Source organism: Nematolebias whitei, chromosome 11 (assembly GCF_014905685.2).
Source record: "Nematolebias whitei isolate Nwh7 chromosome 11, NemWhi1, whole genome shotgun sequence".
NCBI classification, from domain to species: domain Eukaryota; kingdom Metazoa; phylum Chordata; class Actinopteri; order Cyprinodontiformes; family Rivulidae; genus Nematolebias; species Nematolebias whitei.
The window spans coordinates 32,680,443-32,701,677 of record NC_056508.1 but is presented as its reverse complement, the minus strand read 5'-3'; the positions used below and the strand labels follow the sequence as shown (position 1 = coordinate 32,701,677).

The following is a 21,235-nucleotide window of genomic DNA, read 5'->3' as shown; positions in this document are numbered from 1 at the left end:
TGTTTTTTTGAATGTCCAGAGGACCAGATTTAACTTTTTTAGATTTTTCTACCTGGATTATTGAGCATGCATCAGGATACTTTAACAAAATGTACACGATTTTATTGATTTCCCTAAGAACAATAGAAATGGCTCGTTTTAATTATTTTACTAATGCAAGAAGTGAACGTTGTTCAGATCATGCTGGTCCAACTTCCAGCCACACAGAGAAATCTTTCTCTCAAAACCACCAGCAAACTGAAACTTTTTGAACACCTTAAAGTTGCTGCAAGGACTCAGATTATAAATCATTAAAATTAGGAGTTGTGAAAAAAAGTCCGTAATTATATTTAAAAAAGGTAAACAATTACACATTATTAACATGAATATAATCGTTTTTGTCTTGTGTCAAAATCCACTGTCAAAATTCATTACATATTTTCAGTTTTATAATGTAAAACTTTACTATTAATTACTATTTTCATCAATAAAATAGATTTCACAAGCATCTGTAAATGAACTATAAGGAAAAATCCACCTTTTTTACAAACAATAAACTGTTATTTATTGAGTAAAATGTCCACTCTTCCTTTAGAAGATGTTGCCTTCATTCATTCACCTAGTTCTGATCAAGACCCAGTTCAAGTAAAAAGTTAATTTTGTTTCAGCTTGAAAGGCAAAGCCTGGTGTTTGAAATTTACATGGAAACTGAGAGATTTCCTGAACCAATTAACTAAAGGTCAAACCGAGCAACGCCTGGCAACAACAACTTTCATTAAATGCCACAAGAGCATAATGGAACGAGACTGAGGACTTGTCCAGCTGTGTGGGATGGGGGGACTTGACTTTTTACTCTGGCAGCTCAAGGGCAGAGTGCAAACGTCAAGAGATGTTTGATCTGAAGAAAAGACCTTTAAATTTAAATCAAAAAGCAGATGACTAATATCAGAGCTGAACATCTTAAGGATTGCTCGCTGACCAGAAGTCCTCCAAAAGGCTTAACAAGTACAACATCAAATTCCTCAGCAGTCACGACATGAAGCAGCTCCACGGTTGGGCGCTCCACAGGGCAGCTGCTGCTTTTCTCACAACAGTCTACTGAGTCATCCTTTGAACAATGAGATCTGTGAGACTGTTCACAGACAAGAGCTGTTTGGTGAGTTACAGGTGCAAAGAGAATAATCACAAAAACAATAGTTCATAATTAAGACCAGGGATCTGCAAGCTTTTCAACCCAAACAGCCAGGTCTCCACCGTTTCTGTCCAGACAAACCCTGCATGAAGATTAAAACCAAGAAAAAATAGGGCAAATGTAACTGTTTTATGTAAATGTAAAATAAAAATTACGAGTTTGTTGCATTCTGTAATGATCATCACCTTTCTTTAACCTGATAAAACCCCACTGAGATCAAGATCTCTTTTCTGAGGGGGGTCAAGAGGTCAGCAGCACACATTATTAAAGCATGAACAAGATAAAACACATTATTTACCCACATGAATGTGTTTTTTTTAGCTTGAAGTGCATGAACAAAGCATAATAAGGATTTTAACAGTGACTTAAAGCACAAACACTTAAGAAAGCACAAGCAATAATAATAAAAAATACAGACAACTGTTAAAAGACATAAAAATATAGGCAATAAATAAAATACTGGCATTGGGTAAAACAGAAAATCAAAGAACTATAAAAAACTGTTGACATTTATCAACATTTATATTTTAGGACAAAGAAAAAGAACAAACTCTTAGGAAAAAAAACATTTAGTGCAACCTTTTCTTCTTAGCTTTCCTTTAATGTCTTTTTTTAACCTTATACATCTTTAATCCTTTTAATTTCTTCTTAATTTCCCTCTTAATTATTGGTGTGACTATAAAAATTAGAATATTTAGTTGGATATTAATTGTCTCGATGATTTTTTTTCTCTAATAAACTCTTCCCTTTAACACATTATTCCCAGAATGACTTTACAGAATGCCTGATTTTAATAACTTGGAACATAACATGTTTGCAAAACTGCTGTTCAGATTTCAGAAACAGATGTGATGATTTAAATTAATTAAAATAAATTAGTTAAATTAATAAAGAGATAAAATGGTTAACAAACAAATTGGGCAAATTGATTGATGTGTTTTAACCTCTTAATGACATTTTTGTTCACACAACTGGACGAGAGAACTGCTGCAGTTAACTTTTGTGGCTCTAAATAAATATTTATTCATTCAAAGTAGAAAAAGCTGCTGCAGAGGAGCTAAAGTGGGACCCAGAACCACCAGTTGCAGATCCCAGACTTAGAAACAAACAAGAGTCTAGAGGCTTTTAATGTACAATGCAAGTTTCTGTTCTTCTACTTTAGTTTATTGTTCTGCTGTAGGACAGACTGAAGGCTGCAGATACAGAGTGAGACTGTTACAATCTGAGAGAGTCCGTCCTGTGACTAACCCGTTAGAGAACAAAATGCATTGCAATAATTTTGCTGCAGAGTATTTAGGGAGAGCAAAACAAACTGGGGCAGAGTGTCTTTATAGACCCCTGTGATTAATGTGGATGCTCTCAGGGTGTGAACATCCCACGAGGCAGATGTGTGATCCTGGATTGTTGTCCTGCAACTAAACCCCCTCCCAACTTTCTGCAGACACTGGAGTTGATGATGTAACAGCACAGGTTCCACACGGCGCTTTGCTCCACTTTTATCTGCGGCGGTTGCTAAGCAATAGGCTCCTTCAGAAATAGTGAAACCTCATCCTGCATCAGAGCTCGTTTGCCTTTCATTTTCTCAAATGGACGACATGATATCTTCTGGCTGCACATATCAGCAGCTGCTGTGGCAGAGCTGATGATGGAGATGGTTTGTTATGGCATCTTTTCCATCAGGGAGGCAGCCATCACACTGTCTCATGTGAAGATGTGATATTTGACATATCTCCAGACAGAAAATGGAGTCAGGGTAATTTCTGGGAAGGTACAAAATACTCCTTCTGCATCTGATCCTGGAAGTGTTGTGGAACAAGTCATCACCTGAATGCCAATGTTGCACTATCACTCAGACCAGTGCGGCTCCCAGAGGTGGATACAACCTCTGACGCTTTGTCAAGGTCAAAGCAGCCTCCTACCAGCCCCGCAGAAATGCAAACAGTAACAGTTCAAGCCGCTGTGGGCAGAGGATTACTGAGAGATGCTCGGTGCTGATGCAGCGGCCGAACAAGCCTCACGAGCTGCTCCTCTCTGTCAACTCCTCTGAAGCCCATTCTTTTAATCCCAGGAGCGCCTCGCGGCCATTTAAACCAAGACAAACACAACAAATCTAAATTATTTAAATAATATCCAAACTCTTACCTTGTAATGTGCAGAGCGGACGGATCCAGAGTTCATTCAGGCGCAGCGCTCGCCTGCAGCATCTTTGGATGTGAAGCCACGCGCAGCCTCCAGTCACACGGGGCGCATGGTGCGTAAAGTCTGACGCAGGAGCTCGACGCCGGACACAACTTTGAGTTTGGTTTCTTTAAAATGGCACAGAAGCGCGCGCGCACCAAAGTCTCAACCAACGCGCGCTGTCTCACTTCAGCTTCAGACCGACGCTCCTCTCTGCTGCTCTCTCGCGCACATCTGCCCCTCCACGTGGTTACTGGTGTTGTTGTGGGACGAGGACTTTACTATGGCAAGTCACGACGACCGTCTGACGCAGGTTTGACTCATCCGCTCGTGCGCACGTCAGCAACTAATCCCCCCCCCCCCCCCAAAAAAAAGACATCTGCAGTGTTCAGCAGACGATTAACATAAGCAGAGCATCACACAGGTGGCCTTCAAGCAGGCATACAGCTCCTCACGTGCCTGAGTTCACTTTTTATAAACACTTCATAAAAATGTCTTTATCCACAGATAAGGCACTAAAATGATTGTGAAACATTGCACCATTTAATGCTTCTACTTTGTGGCCCAGTCATTTTTCTTCCTGACACCAGTGATTTAGTGCTTGCCTCTGCACGTGCTCCTATCTCAGTGAGTGACTTTCTCATTCCCTCGAAACAGAAGAACACGCTGCATGACCAGTCTGCTAAATGTTTAAGAACAGTCCTCACTAAATCACCTCTACAAGCCTGGAGAGTCAAATGGGCTCAACTGGGGCAGAGATAACTGATGTTTAAGAGGGAATGCAAAAGGATACATGTGTCTGCTTGAGTGAAGGTGTTTCTCAAATGACAATCATAATAAAAAAATACAAATAAAATCATAAGAAGCCCTGCTGTGTCTGCTCAGCTTATCTCTGCATACATTATGGGACACCTCCTCACACACACACACACAGCTCTGCATACATGTATGCTTCCTGTCTCTTTCAGTTCACTCATGTGACTCACTTTCCAAGGACCGGCTACTGGGATCAGTTTCCATGGCAACCACTGATCATATGATGGCTACTCACCCTGTGAGCATTTTTCTGTCTTCTCTCTTTATTTTTCCTCCTTCTCCCTCCCTCTCTCTCTCTCTCCCTCTTTCTCTCTCTCTCGAGCACCTATACCCTTCCTCTCTGCAGCTGTGCACGAGTCAACAGAAGTGCAGCTGCAGCACAACTCCATCTTGCAAAGCTCGCCACACAGTTGGTGTTCCTGCTTGTGGGTTGTTGCCTTCAGCGTGTGACTATTATACACGCACTTGTTATCACACCTTTTGAATTATGCAGCCGAAGACGTGACGGGCCCCTGCCTCCTGTCAGAGTCTGAATTCTGCTGCAGCGCTCGTCTCCTCACCGTATAGAGCTTCGTGAACACCTCCAGGCCTTATTCTGAACATTTTAGATCTAAAACTGGTCTCAGAGGAGAAACAGATTCTCAAGGAGCAGCGGGGCTTTCCATCAGCACACCTTTCACATGAAGCATCTTGACCTTGAGCTTGGTGATGTTATTTTTATTTGTTTACTGCACAACAGTGAGGATAGTAAACGGGGAAGCTGCAGCAGGGCCTTTGGACCCATCCTTTATAGCTTACATGCTGTTAATGTGGGGGAGTTAGGGGCTAATGAGCCACCTGACTGAGCTGTGATTTACTGATCCTTTCAAGAGCATTTTGAAAAGCTGCAGCTAAACACCCTGTAAATAGAGACAGCACCACATCCAGGCACATCAGATCTTTGTTTTATATGAAAAATAAAGGTTTTCATTGGTTCTGCTGGGTGAGAGGAAATCTTATCCTTCAGGTTAAAACAACATTCTAAATGAAGGTGATGCTCATACAGATAATATTGTACAATCTTGCACTCTCCATCTGTGGCGCACCAGCTCTTACCTCCAGTCTCAGGAGAGGCAGGTTGCCAGGGCACAAATTAAACATGCTGACGAAAACAGACGGTAAAATCTGATCCGTGCCCCGGGGGTGTTTCTGTGCAGCTGAGCCTCGCCCGCTCTCGTGATTCAACTTTGCCTCTCTGCTCCCCCTTTTTGCCGGTTTCTAGTGGTGCCTTCCGGCCTCCATCCGTATGCTGACACCTTGCTTCCTTCCCTCTGGGTGTGTGAGTGCAGTCACTTGGAAAAAAAACGTGGACAAATGAGGAAAGTGGAGTATTTTTATCAGTCTCCTGAACGTAAGCTTGATTCTCCAGTTAGGGCTGAAGGGTAACTACTGACTCAGATGTAACTCCATTAAATACATTCAGCTAAACATGCAAAAAAAAAAAAAAATCACATTATAATAAACTTTTACCACAATTTTCTTACAATGTCAAAGTAAAGGTAACTCATTTGTATTCCTCTCTTCTCCTTTGACTATTTCCCTTTACCGCCCCGTCCCTGCTGTTCAGCTGACAATAGGCTCATTAGCTTTCTGCTTCAGCTTCATCTCTTCCTGAGATAAAGAAATAAACACAGAAGTCACGACCCATGAGAGGACCAGCATGAGTATCGACAGCTTTGATGAATTTGCAGAAATAAAATCAATGTTGTCAGATGGACACGATTATTGGACAACATTTGTTTTCCAATTTATTATCAGTGAATGTGTATTTGCTTGTTATTGTTGCCCACAACCAGCTAAAACACGTTGTCCCCTTGAGTTCCTGTTGCATTGGTGTGTGAGAAGAGGCTGCTGCAAGAAAAATCAGACGAGGTAATGACAAAACTCCTGTTCTGTTTAGAATATATACATTTCTTGTTGGTTGTTTTTGTGTGTGTTTTAGCCATTAATGTATCAAGTTCTGTAAAATAAAGAGTAGTTAATCATTTAAACCTGCATTTTCAACAAATTTACGAAATAGGTCAAATGAAAGAAGTTGTGGCTATGCCTTGAAACTGACATTCATATTAAAGTGACTGACAGAGCAGTTATGAAAATAGATATAAAAGCAGACAAATAGACAGCATATTGTAATGTAAAGCGAACACTGGTGTGCTGTGTCCAGCACTCCAGATGGCTGTCCAGAACCCCACTGTTTGGGGTTGGACTCTAAGGACACAGTGCTGACATCCTGCTTCTTAATAGAGCCATGTTTGTTATTGTGAAAATATTAAGTTCAGTTCAATTTATATGCAGCTGTTGCAACAGAAGTTAAGAAGAGCAATAAAGAAACTAAGTCTGATTTAAACTCACTTACAAACTCGATTACACAAAACCTGATTTGATCTAGATCTAAATAATTATCATCACTGAGTTATAAAACATAGTTCTGTCTATCTAGGGGAGCCAGTAGATTTCATAGAATTGTCATTTCTCTGTAATCCTAATCATTGACAGGGCAATTTGACTATAGCCCTCACTAGCTATTCAGTATCTCAGAAAATTAGAATTAGACCTGGGCGATATGGACCAAAATGAATATCTTGATATTTTTAAGATAAATCGCGATATACAATATATATCTCAATATTTTTTCTTTCCATAAAGTAATAACAAAAATATATTTCAGAGTCAAAGCTTTGTCCCAGTTGTCACACAGGCACATTTATTAACAACAGCTGTAACTACAAAATAAATGTTTGAAAAATAAACTATTTACATACATTAAAATTATTTTTTTAGGCATTTATTTACATATATAGATACAAGTTTCAAACATTTGATAATGTCAATAGAAAAATCAAAGCAAATATGTTCTTGTTTTTAGTATTTCACCCTGTTTTACGGCACTCTGATTTATTGTTTTATACACTACTCTTATTTTAACAGTAATTTTTACTGTAGTTTATTGTTATTGTTAACTGTTATTGTTGTATGTACTTTATATGTTCTGTCTGGAACAGATTCCTCTCATAAATCAGTCCTCGTGGGCTCAATGGGACTAGCCTGTATAAATAAAGGTTGAATGAATGAATACTACTCCACTGTGCAGCCTCCAAACTTCTTCTTATTAAAGTCATGAGTGATTTGACTTAATGGAGACCAAAAATACATAGAATATTATTTGTAAGTAGAAGATTTATGTCATGTCTTTGTTGTTAAACTAAAAGTAGCTCTTTAGATACGTCAGTGTTTGACCACAGTCACCTGATTTGATAAAAGCCATACAGACCCAGTGACCCATGAAAAGTCCAATTCAGATTGCTTTACTGGTCCTTTAATTTTAGTTGACCAGACCAGATGTTGAACAGCTGAAGACGCAGTAATGTCTAGCTATTTCTTTAAATATGTCACACAACCATAGACGTTTATTTTATATAAACTTAATGTTATGGAATAAGTCCATTTCAATGAGTCACATTTTTGCAATTAGTCAGGAATTGCTATTATCATAGATGTTTACAGATATTTAAAAGATGCATTTATCTTAACTCTGGTAGACTTCATTTCATGTAGTTGTTTCCCATGAGGGCAGCACGGTGGTGCAACTGGTAGAGCTGCTGCCTCTCAGCGAGCAGGTCGCACTTGTTCAAATCCTGGTCCAAGGGCCTTTCTGGGTGGAGTTTGCATGCTCTCTCCGTGCATGCGTGGGTTTTCTCCCACAGACTAAAAACATGCATGTTAGGCTGAATGGTAACTCTAAATTGTCCCTAGGTGTGAGTGAGAGAGTGAATGGTTGTTTGTCTCATTTGTCTCTATGTGTCCCTGTGATGGACTTGAGCCCTGTCCAGGGTGTACCCCGTCTCTCGCACAGTGATGGCTGGACATGGGCACCAGTGACCCCCACAACCCAAAAAGGAAGAAGTGGGTAAAGATAATGGATGGATGAATGGTTTCCCATGAACCTCTGCAGGGACAAAAAATTTCTAACTGGGCCACTCAGACTTAAATTTTCCCAGTTTGGTTTCACAGCTCTGACTCTTACTTTTCCTTTAACACAGACATATAATCTGATTTCCAGCTGCTTAATGAGCAAGACAGAAATGCAACTTACAACAAGCCATAAACTTTATTTAGTTTGGTCAAATGTAAAGAGACAGATAAGGTCGGGGGCCCACAGTGTAGTTGTAATAGTGGTTTTCTCTAGCCTTTCTGCAAGGAGGTTTTATGTTCTCCTCATGCATGGATTTTCTCTGGTTTCCTCACAGACTTCATTATACTGGTGATTAACATGACGTTAGAAGTGAGTGAGACGTGGTGTGTCTCTGTGTTGGACCTACAATGGACAGGTGACCTGCCCAGGATGTACCCTACCTCTCTGCTGACAGACACCAACACTCATCCTGGACTCTGAACAGGATCAGGCAGGTGCAGCAAGAGAGGGTGAGAGGATCATGATTCTCTGAGGTCAATTGTTATGTAGCCATGCCCTCTGCTGGTTAGAATTGTGACGGCATCATTAAATGGTCAAAACAAGTACTCCGATCATTTCAGTGTCTGTGTATGCCTCAGTGTGAGACTAAATTACCTCTCCCAGGTCAGCACCTTTTTAATAAAAATATATATTTTTTGTTGTTTAGCTTTAAAATGTTCTTTTTCAGGACATTATTCAGTTCAAGATCATATTTTTCCATCATTAATTGGTTTTGTTCATCAGTTTCTTGCTTTAAAGCTGTCAGCAATCCTGGTCTTCTTCACTGGTGGTGCAGACTGCTGAGACCTCCGCTGTGGAGGGGGTCTTCAATGCCATCTGGACCACAGCAGACAGGAAATATCAGGACAGGAGAACCAAACACACATTCAACCTACATGTCCATGTAGAAATATGCATATTTATTTCCCCAAGTCAGAAACTGTTTCAACCAAAAATAACAAGAGAAGATAAAAAAATGCAAACAAAGACCATCAAAACAACAAAAATAAAAAGTAATTTACAGACGCCTTGATAACTTGCTCTATACAAATCATGAATTATGTGTTAACAAATCATAAAATTCAACATGCAGAGGTAAAATAATTCAGCGACTGTGCATTGTATCATTTCTGTTGCGTCATTAAAAACCTTGTTGCAGTATTTATAGCAGTCTGATAATCCAGTCTGAACTGCTCCACCTGTCTCAGTTTCATGTCTTCATCTGCAACAAGGCCAACAATCACTGTGACAAATTCCTGCAGTTCCTCCGACGCCCTCATCTACAGCCTGGGTGCCGGCCAGCTCCATCATTAAACAGCTCTGTCTGTACAGCCCCCCCCCCCCCCCTCCCTGTCTGCTTCCTTCTCCTCCAAGACAAACAACCTCATCTCTAACTTCTCTGTGGCCTCCATCAATTACCTCCGCGCACTGTCTCCTTCTCGCCTCACCCTCCCCATCAACCCCGTCTGTTTTTTCTCGTTTTCTTCACACCCTGTTTCATTATCGATTTGTGTGCAAGGTGGGAAGAGTTTGACGTCTCTATGGTGACCCGCTCTTCATTTGTAAAGTCATGGGGGAGTCTTCCTGTAGGCTGGAATCCCCCCCCCACACACACACACCCCGCACACACATTCTTATATGTAAATGTGGTTTGGGTTTTATTAGGGAAGAAATGTTGGAGGCAGGTGTAATTTTAGGTTCAGCAGTGTGTTGAATGAGCTAAAGTCCACCTTCAGATATGAAAACTGACAGCAGACTGAAAATAAAACAATTTAGTGTTACCAATCAGCCTAACATGCATGTTTTTGGTCTGCAGGACGAAACCGGAGAAAACCCACGCATGCACATTAAAGCATTGCCTGGTCATTAAACATGACTTGGCTCTAAGCAGCTCTGAGTTTTATAACCATTGGTGGAAATATTTGTTGCCATATAGTTAAGCCAATTAAAGTAGATATAAAAACTACGGTCCTGCCTGTGGCTGTGGTAAATAATAATCATAGGAGATGTAAGATAACACTGGACAAAATGTACAAGGACCAAACTGTAATCAGACACATCCTGATGCATGCTCAATAATCCAGGTAGAAAAATCCAAAAAAGTTTAATCTGGTCCTCTGGACATTTAAAAAAAAAAAAAACTAAACTAAAAAAACAAACAAAAAAAAAAACAAAGCAAAAAAATATAGAAACGTTTCGTCTCTCATCCAAGAGACTTCTTCAGTCTGAGGAGCTGTTTTCAGCTCAGTCTCTTAAATAGCACCTTCTCAGAGTGGATCAACCAGTTTTGCTGCTGACAACCAAAACCAGCTGATCACGTGCTCAAGAAGGACCATCAGCCTAACAATGGATCATTAGCACACTGATGGCTGTTTACTGTTCACAGAGGGCTGAGTGATACTAGCAATCACAGCATTGTAAGAGGGGGACAGTTGAACCCGGAGGCCTCCACCCCTGTTTAATGATGGATGATTTCTTTTCACAAAGATGGCCTCCTTTACTCCTCTCTCAAACCATCGTTCCTCTCTGTCCAGGATGTGAACATCTTCATCCTTGAAAGAGTGACCGCTGGCCTGGAGATGAGTGTAGACCGCAGAATCCTGGCCTGACGATGTTGATCTGTGCTGGGCCATCCTTTTGGCCAGTGGCTGTTTAGTTTCCCCGATGTAAGACTGATCACAGCAATCAGACACAGTTTTTACACAGAGAACATGTCTGTTTGACAAGTGATTTGTCTCGTATCAGGTTTCTCTTTGCTCCCAACACATCATGAGCCATTTTAACTGGAAAATTATTGTTCATCCATCCATACATCCATCCATACATACATTCATTATCTTTTCTCGCTTCTTCCTTTCCGGGTCACTGGTAGCCATATCCAGAAGTCACTGTGTGAGATGCGGGGGACACCCTGGACAGGTCGCAAGTCCATCACAGGGACACACAGAGACAAAGGAGACAAACAACTATTCACTCTCTCATTCACACCTAGAGACAAATTAGTTACCGATCAGCCTAACATGCTAGTTTTTGATCTGTGAAAGGAAACCAAAGTACCCAGAGAAAACCCACACATGCATGGAGAGAAAGCCCCCCCATCTGAGATTTGAGCTGGTGACCTTCTCCCTGAATCCTTGAATCCTTCTCGCTGAGAGACTGCAGCTCTACCAACTGTGCCTTCTTCTTCTTCTTCTTCTTCAGATCAAAAATGTATAATTCTCTGCAGTGGCTCAGAGGAACCACTGGTCTGTGAAGCAAGAATGGACGTCTGTAATAGCACGGTACCGGGTTTGTCAAAAGCTCTGTGCAAATCTGGGAGGGTGACTCTAAGGCGGTTGGTGGAGACGGCCGGACCAGACTGCTCCAACGTCTGAGAGGTGGCTTCGTTGCTTGGGGTCCTGTCTGTCAGAGTGGTGCAGTGCTTCCTGGACATGGTGAAGGAGAGGATGACAGCTGGAAAGAAGTGTTTCCTGCAGCTGTGGTCCATGGGGAATCACCCGCCTGACCTAATGGACCCTTTCCCAGACATTAACCTGGATCCTAACTTTGTGAAAGACAGTGGTCCTCTGCTACGCAACACAGACCCAAAGATAGACTTGTGCAGAACGGGTCCAAAAGTATCCTGATGCATGCTCAAAAATCCAGGTAGAAAAATCCAAAAAAGTTAAATCTGGTCCTCTGGACATTCAGAAAAAAAGAAAAACAAAAAAACAAAACAAAGCAAAAAAAATGTAGAAACGTTTCGTCTCTCATCCAAAAGACTTCCTCAGTCTGATCGGGTCCAAAAGTACTTTATAAGACTTATGTTTAAATCCTGATCAAAAGAACTCTGCACAACAGAGCTGTCAGCATGTGGGACGACAAGCTCAGAGGTCAGAAGCCCCAGTGGAGGACTCTTTACAAACCTCCAACAAAAAAAGACTGGCGATCTTCAATGTACGATCCTTCACAGCACCATTGCAACAAACTCTTTTTTGTTGGTCATCAATCCTGAGGTTTTAAACGAGTGTTCTTTTTGCAGTTTGTCTGAGAGTGTTTTTCATGTTTTTACAGATTGTGTACGGCTGACGGCTCTGTTTAATTTAATGACAAGGATTTTTAGCCTTTTTGACACAGTTTTCACCAAATCTGTTTTTATTAAAGGAGTACATTACAGCAAAGCCACTAAGTTTAAATAGCAAACTTTAAACTTTTTGGTGGCCGAAGCAAAAATGGCTGTTTACTTGTCTCGTAGGGACAGGCTGCAGGCTGGACCTCAATTTGATGCCATGGCTCTGTGGAAGTGCAACGTCAAGGCCAGACTGGCATTGGAGTTTTGCTTCCACAGAGACACTGGACACTTGAAGAATTTTGTGGAACTGTGGGGATTTAAAAAGGTTATGCACCATTTCTGATCAGGGAGAACTACAATCAGGTAGCTACACCAGTCACTCAACTTACCTCGTCCCTCTGAACATTCTCCTGGACTCCTGAAGCAGACACTGCATTCTGTAAGTTGAAATAGTTATTCAACGCTTCACCTATCCTTTCATATCCTGATATCCAACAAAAGTTTATCATGGAGGTTGACGCCTCTGATACAGAAGTAGGAGCTGTACTCTCAGTGATCCCCCAGTGATGACAAGCTTCACCCTTGTGCCTTTTTCTCATGGCAGTTATCTGAGGCTGAGAGAAATTATGATGTGGGCAACCAAGAACTCCTGGCCATAAAACTGGCATTGGAGGAATGGAGACACTGGCTGGAGGGTGTGGAAAGTCTCTTTATTATATGGACTGACCACAAAAACCTGCAATACATCCAGGGTGCTGAGACTAAACGCTTGGCAAGCCAGATGGTCCCTTCTCTTTGCCAGGTTCAACTTCAACATAACCTACAGACCCGCTTCACATAATATCAAACCCGATGCCTCATCTCAACAGTTCTCTCTTACAGATCACTCTAAGACTGATGAAAGTATCCTTCCTCCTTCGTGCACTAAGGTGGTCATGACTTGGACCATTGTGAAGGATATCAGAGGAGCCCAGCAGAACAAACTAGACCAGGCACTGGTCTACCCGGGAAACTGTTCATTCCATCTTCATTTAAGGGTAAGGTTCTGGACTAGATATACACTCTTCCTACCCCCAGATGAACATGCATGGTCCCACATCACCATTAATTTTGTCATCGGTCTACCATCATCTGAGGGTCATATGGTAGTATACCATCATTGATAGGTTTCCCAAGTCAGCACATTTTTTTCCTCTGCACAAATCCCCCTCTTCTTTAGAAACAGCACAACTTTTAGTGTCTCATTTATTTTGTTTTCATGGCATTCTCTGTGATAGTGTCTCTGATAGGGTTTATCTCACAGGTATTGAAGGTGTTCTTACCGTAAGTAATCAAATTTGGCTGTTTGGAGTTGCCATGAGAGAATGTACCAGCGAGACTGTTAAGGCAGACAAGGAAATTGACAAGTTCAGCCTGACCCAAAAACAATGGTGATTTCTGAATCTGAACCTGGCCTTGGAAGGCGGACTATCTCAAATTTCTCCTGGGATGTTATAGAACCAAAGATGCTCTGTCCCCCTTCCCCACCACCTCCCTTCACCAAGGTTGTGGACCTGTGACAGAGCTCAACCGAGCTGGCTGATAAACAAACACCTCTTATCAGGACTATGCTAGGGGGAGCTCTGGACTGTGCTGTGCTATGACCTTCCCTCAAATTCAATGCCTCCACTGGCCTCCCTTGCCTCCTCTGGCACCACTACCTAGGAGATGCGAAGGCTCCAAGAGCTGCGTCGCTCACCTGGTGGCCATGCTGGGACCCCCACCCCCTACCCACTCCACATGTGTATTATGTTGCTTTGCAGTAGTAGATTTTTTTTTATGCCTCAAACCATGCCCTGTCTAGGACACAGTGTGAGAACTTTTTATATCTCTCTCCTTATGTTTTTCTTCCCTTTTTCTTATCTAAGCAATAGGCGCAGCGCATCTTTGAAGCTGCAGCCCCCTGTAAAATTCTGTCCATCTTTAGGACAGCTGTATGGAAATTAATTTAGTTGTACTTCACTGTGCAAGGATAATAAAAGCATTCTGATTCTGATGCTGTCAAGCATTGGGAGCCACCTCACGTCTCACATCTGGATACCATCCCATTCCAATGGTCAAACAGAACAGTTCAACCAGGAGCTAGAGGCAACCCCAAGGTGCATTATCAAAGACAATCTTTCCACCTGGTCTCAACATTTACTCTGGATTGAATACGCACACAACTCCTTTACCTTCTCTGCCACTGGATTGTCCTCCAGGACTCTGAGGTTTTGGTGCCCTCATCTTAGCAACTATCGCAGGATTTGGTGACAGAGAGGCCCTTCTTCGGATGGCCAAGCAGAACAGACGCTTCCGACAGACGTTTTTTTATTTACCCTTTATTTATACAGGTAGGCTCATTGAGTCACGAGAACTCATTTTCAAGAGAGACCTATTTTTTGGGAGCAAAATGGTGGGGGTTAAGGGCCTTGCTCATGGGCTCAGAGTGGGGCAAATGAGGGTGAAGGCAGGTGTGGGTGTTTCACCTTTCCCACCCACATTTTCATGTTGTCAGTCCAGGGAGTTGAACCTGCGACTTTCAGATCACAGGCTCATCTTCTCTAACCTCTGCGCCACCACTCCCACATAGATCTGCGACCCCAGATGACAAGATTGGACAAAAGTTATGGTTGTCCACTAGAGATATCAATATTAAAGACACCAAGAAAGCTTACCCTTAGGTTTGTTTGACCCTTCCCTATCTCTAGAATCATCAACCCATCCACTATCCATTTAGAGCTGCCATCCTCTGTGAAGATCCATGCCACTTTTTATATCTTGTTAAGTCCTTTAAACCCTCCTCCCCCCGCCCACCATCCTTGATCCAAGTCTTATCTCCTCATTTTATCGGACTCGCCCTGAGAAAAGGCTTTGATCGCCTAGAGGTGATTCTTGGGGAGAAGGGAGTACTGTAGGATTCCAGTATTTTCTGCACTAACCACTCTGCCACTCCTCACATCAATTCCTTCGTCAACTGCTTTTTGACTCCACTGGATTTAATAACCCTCCTCTCTTATTCTGCAACAACAAAGAACCAAATTAAGACTAAAAATCCACAGAGAACATTCCTAATTCCAACTATCATCACTGCAGTCTTGCCAGTCTCCTCACCTACTGCAGCTCCTCTGGTCTTATCATCTGCTGCAGCTCCCTCCTCCACTGGTTAAACACCTGGCATAACATCCATCATGACTGAATGGCCTGCTGCAGCCCTCTCGTTTCACTTGCCTGCTACATCTCTTTCCTCTGTGTCAAAATCTGCAGCCCCCTTTTCTGATTCATCAACATCCGCAGCACCCTCATCTGATGTGTCAACGTCTGCAGCACCCTCCTCTGACTCGTTTACATTTGCATCTGCTGTTACTGGCTTGAGGCTTGCTGTCACAGCCTCCCCAGTGGTCTCTCCTTCTGCCGCAGCAGCCTCCCCTGTGGCCTCTTCAACTCTCATCCACCTGCTTCGGAGAGGGTCCAGGTGGACGCCACTCTTGCCCAAAGATGGACGGTCTCCTGACTGCCCGCCAGACCTCTTGTCCCATTCTGGACAGTCTTCGGGCCACTCGCCAGAACTCTTTTCCTGTTCTGGACGGTCTCCAAACCAACCGCCTGAATGCCTGTCTAAGTTGATGCTTTTATCTTTTTATATTTTTGGCCCCCAGGTTCTGATCCTGTCAGTTTTCTGTTCTCTGGTATTTTTGTTGCCCTTTGTGCCCTCCGTCCTGTCGTTTACTCCTTCCTCCTACCCGATTTACATCTAGTTTATTTTGGGACATCAGATGCCATCCCTTGAGGGGGGTTGCTGTAGGAATCTGTGTTTTGTTCCGTCATTGCTTTAATTCTTGTGTTTCCTGTACGCCCCAGTGTTCTCTTCCTTGTCAGCTCCTGCTCCACCTGTCTCAAATCTTAGTCACCCCAGGTATTCGACATTTTGTCTCATTAGTCTCCCTTTAAATTTTGCGTTTATGTGTTTCCTCTTTGTGCTTGCATTGCATTTCCCAGCCTGTCATGTTCTGTTCCTTCATCATTTCCTTCATTCACGTAGGTTTTGCTGCCCTGTCAGCTTTTGTTTTGTTGTTGTTTAAATAAATAGAAAATCTTTATTTTTACCTTGGAGTCTCATGTGTCTGTCTGCACATGGGTTCTACATAAACAGCAGATCATTTCAGTACATAATATAAAATAAAACTAAATTAATTAACTTCTGAAGCCATTTAGAGTACACTAACCTATAATCTGAACATTTTACTAAAATAAAAATAAATGTATGAATTGAAAAGTTTGCAATGCAATGTTTCAAAAGTAAAACAATGATGGATTACTGTAAAATGAGATTGTTGTTTGTTGTTGTGTGGCTCAGAGATGATCTCCTCTGCAAATTTGTGCAGCTTTCTTTCCATCAAATTAAAATATTTAAAGTACATCTTGTTTTCAGTAAAACTGATCTTTTCCTTTTGAGACTTTATATCCAAAAGTGTGGGAAGTTTCTTCACACTGTCGTTAGATGAAGCTCTAAAGGTCACATGTAATGTACGAAATCTGACCTGCAGCCTAAAAAAAAAAGAAAGACACCAAAAATATGTAAAAGTGACGAGTGGTCAGATGCATGGGCTATATTCTAACAGAGAGCTAGAGTGTGCTCTAGTTTTATCTTACTCTGAACAGGATAACAGAAGAAATATGCATAAATAAATAATTAAAAGACACTGCTATGTACAAAGGAGGCACGGTGGCACAGTTGGTAGAGCTGTTGTTTCTCAGCGAGAAGATCGACAGATCAAATCCTGGTCAGGGGCCATTCTGGGTGTAGTTTGCATGTTCTGTCTGTGGATGCGTGGGTTTTCTCTGCGTACTCCAGTTTCCTCCCACAGACCAAAAACATACATGTTAGGCTGATTTGTTTCTCTGAATTGTCCCTAGAGAGTGGTTGTTTGTCTCCAGTGTCCCTGTGATGGACTGGAGACCTGTTCAGGGTGTCCCCCGCATCTCGCACAGTGACTGCTGGATATGGGCACCAGCGACCCCCGTGACCCGAAAAGGAAGAAGCGGGTAAAGATGATGGATGGATGGATGGATGGATGGATGGATGGATGCTATGTACAAAAGTGACAGCATGTTGCTGTTTATGATAAGAAAGTAATAGACACAAACTTCAAAAGTGTTCTACATAATGTGTAATTTTCATATAAAATATTTAATGAAATGATCCTGCGGTCAAATCCAAGATCAATAATGATATCCTGCCTTGAAACAAGACAAAAACAAAACAAACAAACAAACAAAAACTGATCTGTTGTTGTGTTTTATATAACAAACAACTTGTTTGTATGAATAACCTAAATTATGTGTCAGAGAAGGAGTTTAGGAAGTTGCAACAAGCAAGGAAACACGGACTTATTGACACATCAGGAAAGTCAGGCAGTAAAGATTAACACAGTCTTAAAACAACATTTTCTTGGTCAAAACACATGGACACACACAGAGTTTATTAAAAGCAGTTGTCGATGCGACACTCAAAGGCCTCTGCTTTTAGACATTTTTCCATCAGGTCAAAGGTAAAAGACCTGACCTGAGACCAACACGCTCTAGGTAATAAAACAATAAACAGTAATCATGTCTCACTAACTTCAGTACCTTCTTTTAAATGAAAGTTTCTATTAACTACGTTTATGAATATAAGCAGATTTGTTGCAGATAATTCATTATTTTTTCAAAGCATCGTTCTGACAACAACAAAAATATAGATTAAAAACTATCTGGATAAATGCTGGAATGGAGTTTAATAACCTGTTGGTTATTGTTTGCCCACCATATGTGATGTTTTGGAGTGTTTGAAATCTAAGATCAGTCACAAAGGGATGGGGTCCCGTGGCTCCCAGGACACCTAATATTCTGCATGCTCCGGGGCTGGTGAGAAGCAAAAGAGCACAATTAGATTAGGTATAAAAATAGGGTCAGTGTTTGTTTTAATCAGTCTGGTGACAGAGCCAGCTCTTGAAAAGACGGTATAATGAGAGCCTGGAGAGCGAGAAAATCTGAGGGAAGAGGAGAACGAGGGATAAGGGGAGGGAGAAAAAATGGAGAGACATGGGGTGATTGGTCCCCAGGCAAGGACTGTCATTGGATCACCAAGACACCAGAGGGGAAGCTGTCTGGGGGGTGGCTGGCCTCTGAGTTCATTGTCAGGTCTCCAAACTAAAGGGACAGTGGTCACTTCCACCGCTCCACCATCCCTTAGTGGGTTTCACCATGTGTGATGGATGCATCCGCTTGGTTTCTTTCAGCAGCAACAAAAACGCCTCTTTTGTCGGTTATTGATTGTTCAAGTTGTTGAAAGCATCTGAAAACTGACGTAATAAATGCAGCTTAGAAAAACAAACAAACAAACAAACAAATGTAGTATGGAATTAAAGAAAAGCCTCCAAGACAGCAAACTTCATTCTGGTGAAATAAAACCAATTTAATGATTATTATTACTTCAGAATATACAAAGTAGGTGCTTCTTCTCTACTCGAGTAATTCAGCTTTATGATGCATTAATTCTATGATTTAACTCAGGGGTGCCCCAACTTTTTCCCTGAGAGGCCAAATTTAAAATGTATCAGAGGGCTGCGGGCCAAATGCAATAATACATGAAATGCAAATACTTCTTTAAGTAAAGTCAAAGCTTCCAATTATATATATATATATATATATATATATATATATATATATATATATATTAGGGTTAGGGTTAGGGTTAGGGTTAGGGTGATACATGATACATATATATATGTATCATGTATGGGTATCATGTATGGTTTCTGAATGGTTTAATAAAGTTTTGTTTTAAAAATATCGGACCTAGAACACAGCACATGCTCAGGAGATTTGATCTTTCACTATGAATCAAAGCCATTATAAAAAATCAATGAAACACTCTGATTAGTCTAACTTCTATATATATATATATATATATATATATATATATATATATATATATATATAATTATTATTATTTATTTTTTTATATAAGCAGTGCAGTGTAGACCAGCTCCATCTCTGGCACCAACATTAAAAATAAACTGCTGACACAAAAATTACCAATGAAGTGATGCCATGTAAAACAGTAAACATTAAAAGTGATGAAAACAAAATTTTGACTTAATTTAATCCAATTTCTTCATGTTTGTATTTTGCTAATCCTTTCAGTTTTTCTTTCGATGTAGTAATTTTAAATGACAGTTTGTTAATTTTCCATAAGGTTTTCAGTTGTCCTACCACCGCTGACTTGAATCAGGCAGGTCTTGTTGAAGTGCCAAGCTTTGGCTCTTTTTTTTTTTTTTAACCTTTATAATCACATTTCCTGGCAGAACCAGTAAAATATGACTCTTAGGAAACAAACTGCGGTTGCAGCCGACCAGACTTTCCATGGCACAGATAAGTGGGGCGGGTCTGGGGTGGTGTTTTACACTCATTCTGATGACACATGCAATCATGGTATCATTGAAGTACGCTCTTATAAAGGTTTATATAAAATATTATCTTTAGTAAGCATGATGCGTTAATTTGTCAACATTTATTAAAAAACAAATAGAAAGTTTAGAAGTGTATAGAATTAAATTCGCCCATGAAGCATATTTTCTTGTAGAAAGTTGGGCTCACTGTTGATGCTAGAATACTTTGATAAGGAAAAGTATTAATGACCAGGTTGTTTTCCTGAAACACTAATCATTATTGAAAGTAGAATGTTTATCATCTGCCTCTGTCATACCAAAGTTTTAAACAAAGATCTTAGTGCTTACTGTTGGGGATGACTCTTGGCTACCACACCAAACTGTAGATATAACTCAGATAAACCTGTTGTAGTCTTTGCTAAAGTCAGGGGCGATTCCAGGATCTGCCCTTTAGGGGCGCTTAGTCCCCAGTACTGAGAATGACTCTTGGATTGAACAAAACACCCCATGGTGTGTGGTTTGTGAGAAATGCAAAAGCTTACGGCACCTGGTCCAGGTCTACCTTCCACGTATTAAACAGTCCCAACCCTGCTTAGCTTCCGAGATCAGACGGAGATTGGGTGAGTTCAGGGTGGTATGGCCGTAAACGAGGAGCTCTGTCACCTTTTAAAGGCTATTAGCAAACAAAGACTAAACTTATGCAACCAGAAGTTGCAACATATATCTATATACAAAGTACAAAACATACAAAACAAAGCACATCTGGATTTAAGCATTAACCTTTAATTTAAACATTAATGTAATTATGACAGAAAAATTGAGTATTTACCTGCAGTTACCTTCAGACAAACAAACATGTGGTACTTCCTGTTTATCACTGTCGTGTTCAGCTGCTCATGAGGTCACCCTCCAATCTTTAATCATCTTTTACATTTTTACAAACTCAGTTTAGGTTTTGGAAATGGAATAAACTGTATTTCACCTTCTAATGCTGTCTGAATTACATGTTCCCCACTGACAACGTTTAACCATTTTTTCCTGATGATTTATCATGAAATCCCTTTGAACGCAGTGTTCGTAATGCAAAACCCCGACAATGTTGTCAGAGGAAAAGTGAGTGCAGCTCCTGCAGGTGAGGGGCGTTTCACTTCAGGACAATTTGAGATCGCTGATTGGTCAGTTGCTGCCGAGCATACTGGATTGATTGACAGGTGGTGTTGCGGACCCGACTCGTGCAAAAACAATTATAGGTTTTACTGGCCCGCATACCAGCATCATCATTTATTCTGTATTTATTCCAAATTTATTCATTATTTTAGTGATCTAAGGTTTGAGAACTAAGCTTCATTTCATAATTGTAATGATGGTTTCTTAAAATTTCAATGGTGCTAAGTTAAAATTTAGGGGTGCTTGAACACCCCCTAAAAGAGGCTAAAATCACCACTGGCTAAAGTTGATTAGCTGTAGCAGCCATCTTGAATTAGGGTGAGTCAAGCATTTAATCAGATGTAGGCGTGCATCAAATGATTCATTTAGGAGAATTTCAGTAAAATCCATGCAGTGGTTTATGATATATA

General features: G+C 41.1%; 1 protein-coding gene across 1 annotated transcript in view; it reads right to left on the bottom strand.

Moving 5' to 3' along the window:
• Positions 1–3,453, bottom strand: part of slc6a17 (solute carrier family 6 member 17) — a 26,257-nt gene extending 22,804 nt beyond the window's left edge. The window contains exon 1 of the mRNA XM_037684211.1: positions 3,314–3,453. The gene's annotated coding sequence lies outside the window, so the exon portion shown is untranslated. The remainder of the gene's footprint in view (positions 1–3,313) is intronic.
• Between the last annotated feature and the right edge of the window lie 17,782 nt (positions 3,454–21,235).